The 7854-nt window shown below is 38.8% G+C and overlaps 1 long non-coding RNA gene across 1 annotated transcript; it reads left to right on the top strand.

The window, feature by feature from the left end:
• Positions 1-1715: 1715 nt before the first annotated feature.
• LOC134298101 (uncharacterized) lies at positions 1716-6434 on the top strand. The gene is made up of 2 exons (XR_010005076.1): positions 1716-2607; positions 6058-6434. It is a non-coding gene; the product is annotated as an uncharacterized LOC134298101 (long non-coding RNA).
• The last annotated feature ends 1420 nt before the right edge of the window (positions 6435-7854 follow it).

Here is a 7854-nt window from a genome sequence, read left to right as displayed (position 1 = left end):
AGCTTTAGTAAAAAAAAAACTCTAATGTGCATTTTCAGCCCCAGCTTTTATGTATGCATTAGGACCACGATTCGGCCTACACATCTGGAAGGATGAAGTGGTAGGATTTGGTTGAATGTATCTTTCATGCTGATAGAAAAATCTCTATCAAGGATGGGGAAAATTATGAAGGCTTCACTTTCTCCTACTACAGTAGAGTCTCACTTATCCAAGCCTCGCTTTTCCAAACATCTGGATTATCTAAGCCATTTTTGTAGTCAATGTTTTCAATATATCATGATATTTTGGTGCTAAATTCATAAATACAGTAATTACAACATAACACATGATGTTTTGGTGCTTAATTTGTAAAATCATAACCTAATTTGATGTTTAATAGGCTTTTCTTTAATCCCTCCTTATTATCCAAGATATTTGCTTATCCAAGCTTCTGCCGGCCCATTTAGCTTGGATAAGTGAGACTCTACTGTATTTCCTTAAACTTCAGGTTCTTTCTAGATTAATATGAAGACGTTTATGAATTTTGGTTAATTCATACTAAAAATACAAACAAACTGAAATAAAATAATCACCCATCCCTACTCCTCTCCAGAGCAACAGGAATCAGGCTTGCCCACTCCTTAGTGTAATCCATTCATTTACAGAAGGACTAATATTTTCTTTCCAGTGTCTAGCATAAACTATTTGGGCAGCTGTTGTAAGAAAACCACATTCGCCAGCCCGAACAAATCTGGTAAAAATGGTATTATCTGTTGCAGTAATCCTTTCAAACATTAAATCATGTTCCCTCTCAGGCTTCTTTACTCCAAGCTAAAAATACCCAGCTTCCTATGCCATTCCTCACAGGGCTTGGTTTTCAAACCTGTGGTCATTTTGGTGGTTAGGGTGTTGGGCTAGGGTTCTGGGAGACCAGGTTTCAAATCCCCACTCAGCCTTGGGTTCTACACATTGAGTAAGACACATACTCTCAGTCTCAGAGGATGCCCCTGTTGCACTCTAGCCCTGGAACACCTTTTCACCCAGCATCACACCGGAGTCCAGTAATACTAACTACAAAAGCTTATGAGAAAAGCAGGTACAAATTGAAAAAGGGCTTTTCCCAAAAGGGCAGAAGAGTATAGAATATATAATAGCAGTAATCCAGAAATGTCCAGGTGCATAAAGTCCAGAAAGCCAACACCCACAGCACTTATTCAGACAAATCCATAAGCATTTTTTCTCTTGTCAGAAGTGAACCGAGGGTACAAGTTGTAATGCATTTGCAAACATAGAGATTTTTTTAAAGAAAAAAAACTTGGCTTTAATACTAAATGTCTTTTGCCCAGTAGCTGGCCACTTGGAGTGCCTCTGGTGTTGCTGTTAGAAGATGCAGGGCTCAGAATGCATTGCAGTTGGTGGTCTGTGGTTTGCTCTTCTCCACAGTCGCATGTTGCAGAATCCACTTTGTAGCCCCATTTCTTAAGGTTGGCTCTGTATCTCATGGTGCCACACTGCAGTCTGTTCAGCACCTTCTAAGTTGCCCAGTCTTCTGTGTGCCCGGGGGGGGGGGGGAGTCTCTCATCTGGTGTCAGTCACTGATTAAGGCTCCAGGTTGGAGCCTGCCACTTTTGGACTCTCGCTTGCTGAGGTGTTCCTGCGAGTATCTCTGTAGATCTTAGAAAGCTATTTCTTGATTTAAGGCATTGCCGTGCTGGCTGATATCCGAATAGGGGATGGGCCGGAGATGTCAATGCCTTGGTCCTTTCATTCTTGGCTGCTACTTCCCGGCGGATGTCTGATGTTGCAATGCTGGCTAAGCAGTATAATTTCTCCAGTGGTGTAGGATGTAGACATCCTGTGATAATGCGGCATGTTTAATTAAGAGCTTGAAAACAGGGACTTATTCCAAGGCAATTACTTCAAAGAACATGGGCAAACAGGAAACTTTAATTATGAACATAGGCAAAGACAGGATACTTGAATCATGAACTTAAGAACCAAGACAGGAAAGCCTTCCTTAAGGCAACGTTGTCTCCTCTAAAGCCTACACTCCTTAATTTAAGCCTGACCAAGACGCCATGAGATCATGCTGAAGGCACCACAGATTCTCTCAGAGCGTCTAATTAGTCTATGTTTCATTCCCTCTTTTCTCAGGCCTAATCTAACCTCTCTTGAGAACTCATCATCTGATGAAGGTTGTTTTCCAGGAAACCCGGACTTTCACTTTCCCTTGTTTCCTGTTCCCTAGGAATGGGTACTGGAATTCAAAGCATCATCCTCATCTGGCTGCAATTCTCTCCTAGCATGGATAGACTCATCACTCTGAAACCTATCAAATCCTTCATCCTCTGAAATATCAGAAAAATCCTGCTGAGCCACAACAGCCCCTCTGAACAAATTCCACCTAGAAAACTCTAGTGGTTTTAAAATTTTATCTTGGATGGAGAAAGATACTGAGTGCCATTTTCCACACAGACTTCTCAAAACTTCTGTGCAAACTTCCCCAGTGTCCCTGGCAAATGCTCAGCTGTCAGAGAGAGATCCATCAATATTTCCCCACATCATCACTTCTCCAAAGTAAGGCAAGGCAGGAAATGGAAAAGTACATGAACCGGGCGGCCTATATAGGTAAGTGTCTCTGTTTCGGCACATCTGCAATGGCTACATGCACAGTCCGTTCCAGAGTCAAAGGATTAATTTTATGGGGCGTTTTGTTCCACAGACTTGAGGACACAATAGAGTGCTTCTAAGAGCACTAGTTCTTCCCAAGGTAATGCCTTCCTATGTTTCTCTGCTTGGAGATAAACCTTGATTCTTATAATCCTTCCTGCCCAAGATCCAGCTGATGTGAAAAACAGGACTGTCATCCAACAGATGGGCGCTATTTTTCTTGGAGTTCCAAAGGATATTCCAAAGGAAAAATAATGGTTTCGACATGTTCTGGCATATTTGCAGTTTTTATATTAAACAGATGCCATGCTTGCTTATAACGACAGCGCTAAGTGTTCTTTCTTGAAGTTTAAAAACAAAACACTGAACATCACAGGCAACAAATGAAGGAGGGGGGAACCCAGATGGTGCTTCAAAAGCATGTAAGTGGTAACAATTAGAATCTAACTCATTCTAAACAAATTATCCAGACAATTAATATGAGAATCAAAGTGATATATTCAAAAATACATGAGTGAAGAAAGACAAAGCAATACATCAAAATACAAGCAATAGAGATACATAGGGGATATGTAGGGTAATTTGTTGCTGATTGGTAAGAAGATCAGGGTGCAAAGAAAGACTGAGTATTAGAAGAAGTTGAAAAGAAACCAGAAAAAAAGAAAACAAGTGTCTGGGGGAGAACAGAAGGAAAATGACTGCACCACGTTGGAATGGGAAATAATGAATTTCTATATTTTAAACGTTATACATTTATTGTTATATAGCTATATTTACAAAATAGCCACACTGAAGTATGAACTGAAATGTTATCTTGAGAGAAACAAGTGGGCTCTTACAGAGATGATTAAAAAGTCATAGGATAAATTTACATTACAAACAAGTATCAATAAGCAAGATTAGTAATAGAAAAAACAATACAGAAAGACATTAAACCAACAAATGTTAAAATTATAAAACACATGTCAATTATACTAGACATGGCTGTTGAAACTTAACTCCTCTTAAAGACTAATAATAATTAACAGATAATACAGATTATAAATAAAAAATCCAGAAATATATGATGTCTGACAATTTTGAAGAATCCAACGCTAAGAAGAGCAAAAAACTAGTATGTATTCCAGAAATAAAGAGTTTCTATATTTAACTTCATAAATAGAGGATTCTATATTTTAAGCATGATAGATAGATAGATAGATAGATAGATAGATAGATAGATAGATAGACAGACTGATTTTTAAAAATAATCAATGATAACAAAATCTAACATGTAGTATTCCAAGAATAATGGGTTACCGCAGTTAACTTCAGGAATAAGGGGTTTCTATATTTTAATTATGATACAAATATCATATTATAGTTGTTATCATTGCCATCATCATACCCTGCTTTCCTCTCTTAAACAATAATCAAAGTGGCTCACAACATTAAGAACAATGCAATTTAGAACTTGAAGCAAATAAATATTAAAATAGAATTAAGTTTAGAACTGTTAAAAGAAATCAGTTTAAATCACATAAAACCATTAAAAACTTTAAAAACAATATACAGCACTGTCTGGTTCATTCTGATAGATAGATAGATAGATAGATAGATAGATAGATAGATAGATAGATAGATAGATAGATAGATAGAGATAGCCACCACACTGAAATATCTTTCTAATGCAAAGGATTAACAAAAACTAATACAATACACCTGAATGGGAATAATGTATTTATTTGGACTTGGCCTCATTACAGTCCACAATTCTGACTATTTTCAGTTAGGGTTGAGCCACTATTTGTACAAACCATGATAGGATTAAAGTCCAAGAAAATAAAGGACTCTCTTCCAAGGAGAATGGGATTTCAAGATTGGAACAGTGGCTCTCTTTCAGATGTGGCCATTTGGCTACCAGCTTCCTAAAAGGAGCCCTGGATGTTGTGCAAGGTTATGGTGGCTTGTGATGGTTGGACTAGAGGGAGAGGAATGATTATTTTTATGGCCTTCCTGCTCTCAGCGTGTGATTGACAGTTCGTACAGCAATTTGCTCGCTAATCAGATAGCGGTCGTCTCCCACAACCCTGGCCTCCCCATTCAGCTGACCCTAATTATGAAACTACCTGACCTTTGACCTCTGGAGAAAATGAGACTCAAATTATCTCCTCTTTCCTATTTTTAAGGGCATAGAGCCCTTTTGCAATATGCAGGCAATATGGCTATATTATTTGCAGGGTTTTCTTTTTTAATTTAAAGAGCTAATTTTGAATTAAGTGTTTCTATCACAAGCAGAGGTGTGCTAGAATGTGAAATGGAGAAAATTTACTCCTTTTGTCTTCTTTGTCTCTCCTTGATGTTTATTCCTTGCCACGGTTGCAAATGATACCTTTTCTCTGTCACTTGCAACTTCCCTGAATCTGGTTGAATACTGGAAGCTCTGTGACTTTCCCATAGCAGGTCTTAAAACCTTCAGTGTGGAATATTCTCTCTGTCATTATGAGATATCTTGGAGGTGGGACATCAAGTTTAAACATGGAGCTCATTAGGTTTCGTATGTACCTTATAGACCAACCAACAGTGCTTTTATACAATATTTGTAATCATTTTGTGCATGAAATAAAGCTTGTGTATGCTGAACCATCAGAAAGCAAAGGTGTCACATTCATAGCCACCCATATGGATAATTTTGGATTTGGAAGTATTTTGGATTTTGGAATTCCAGATAAGGGATGCTCAACCAGTAACATGCTTGATGGCATAATGAGGAGCTGTCTCTTATAGCTTCATCCATATACCATCACGAGGTGTGTCTTCTCGGCATCCAAAGAGGTTGTCCTTAGGTCTCAGAGTTTGTCCTAAAGCAGTGGTTCTCAACTTGGGTCTTGAGATGTTTTTGGCCTTCAATTCACAAATATCCTAACAGCTGGTAAAATGGCTGGGATTTCTGGGAGTTGTAGGCCAAAAACATCTGGGGACTCCAGGATGAGAACCACTGCCCTAAAGTCTCCTGGACATGACAGGAGCATCAGTTCGCTTTTGAAATCAAGGGGTGGGCACCCGTGGAAGACTTGGATCCTTGAGAGGCCCCTGTCATCAACAGAAAGTAATTAGAGATCACTTCTTATTAACATAAGGCATCTCCTGGACATTAAATATGGCAAAATTGGACCCCATTCCTTTAAGGTCATTGGGGGACATTTGGTGATTTAAAAAATAATGTTTTGATCCTGCAGCTCAGAAGGTTACAAAAACAGGACCATTGTTCCCTCCCAATCCAGTTGGCCATCCTTGGTTCCAGGTGTATTCGTCCAAATATGTATCCCTACGTTAGATGGTTTGATAGAATATATGCCTCTGCGATCTAAAAAAAGAAACCACGTTGACATGAAACTGCCATATTTATATCTTTGGTTTATTTTACAGATTACTTCTTCAGAGCTTATGCAAGAGTCTGCCACTTCTTCATCCAAGACTGAAGACACAAATGATTTGTATTTTCCTCCCAAAGCTTGGAAATTTCTGTGCTGGGTACCATAAGGATTATATATTATAACTCTCATCATCCCGATAATATTTATTATAGTTCTGTGTGCACATAAAGCAGAAACTTTATTTACACTCCACAGATGTAGAAACTTGGTATGACTGCAACTGTCCTGATTTCTCCCCCTGGAATCCTTTGATCTTAGGGAGATACATATAACTTTCTGCTAGAGAGATCTAGTGCTTTAGTTCAGGGGTGTGCCTCTCAGAATGCTCTGGCTAACACATTGGTGAAATAAAATTTTATTTATAGATTTCCCACTAGTAAGATGAATTTTTCATTTCAGTTGCCATCAGCAAGGATAGCCAAAAAAGTAGTTGTCTTGTTGATGATCGCATATTTCCTGTGTGGCAATAATTTGTAGGTTGAAATGTTTTTCTCCATCCATCTTGAAGTTTGTCAACGGGACTGCACTTGTTTCTCTGAGTAATGTGTGTTCCTTGAGCTTATTTTAATCTTACCAAGTCAATAATGGATGTGGTCATGTTTTATCTTGCATGTAAAGTCAATTGTTAGTCAGATGTGCTGATCCATTGGGTTAGGCTAATATGGTTATGGCTTGGTTTTTCTTTACCCTGTAATCCTACGTAATATTCCAGGTATTTACTTCTAAGACAGAATATAAAAATGCCCTCTCACACATGTAAGCTAAAACGGTTCATGTTACCCATTGCATATGGTTTAAAGCATTAGTTATAACACAAAATGCTTCATTGTGGGCTGGTTTTGATAGCATTTTGAGCAACAAGTAGCTCTCAATATGGCTTTGCATTGCAGCATATCAGCTGTCTCAATTCCATACATTTCTTATTTATGTGGCATTCTACTGATTTTACACAGAATTTACTTGAGACCTTGGAAAGGGATCTGGATTGCAAATCAAGATTGACAGAGTATTAGGTAGGAATCAAGAAGCTAATCTAAACAAGTTCAAATCTGCAGGTACAGGTCAACTGCATCCCAAAGTATTGAAGAAATTTGCTGATGAACTCTCTGAACCCCTTGCCATCATTTATGACAAATCTTGGCAAACAGGTGGGGTGCCAAAGGGCTGGAGAAGGGCAAACATTTTACCTCATCAGATGCAGTCTCCTTTGTGTCTTCTCCCTGTTTTTCTACGCTGCCAAATTGGAGTCCCATGAAGTCCATCACATGATGCAAGGCAACTTCTGGTGAGACTCCGTGTGGCTTCTTTTCGGCCGTGTAGAGAAACAGAGCCCAGAGTGCAAATGGCCCAAAGCAGGGAAAGATGGACCTCTATGGGTTAAGTATGTGGGGTGGTAGAAGATGGATCTCGATGGGAGGGAGCAGAGTAAAATGCTCCCGCTGTTGTCCCCCACTTTTTCTCCACTCATGTGATGCAATCCATTGTCTTTCTCTTCAAAAATGACAGAAAAGATATAAAATTAGTTTGGCGCAATGCTATTGAACCCTGAGATTTTTAGTCTGATGAAACACGAATAATCTTTAGCAAAGAAGGCTAAAGACCGTGTAAACCTACGTCTCCCATAAGTTCAAAGCATTGAGCCATGGCTGTTAACGTCATGTTAAAACATTGATTCTAGAGTGCAGATGTACTCTTAGTTAAACACCCAAACCACTATACCACACTGCTTGTTCTTTACTTACAACCAGAGCTGGCCCTAGGTATTTTTCAAGTGTAGGCGAACAGAATT

The sequence above is a fragment of the Anolis carolinensis genome, chromosome 3 (assembly GCF_035594765.1).
Source record: "Anolis carolinensis isolate JA03-04 chromosome 3, rAnoCar3.1.pri, whole genome shotgun sequence".
Classification (NCBI taxonomy): Eukaryota; Metazoa; Chordata; class Lepidosauria; order Squamata; family Dactyloidae; genus Anolis; species Anolis carolinensis.
Note: the sequence above shows the minus strand (reverse complement) of the source record. Positions and strands in the feature narration are given on the sequence as shown.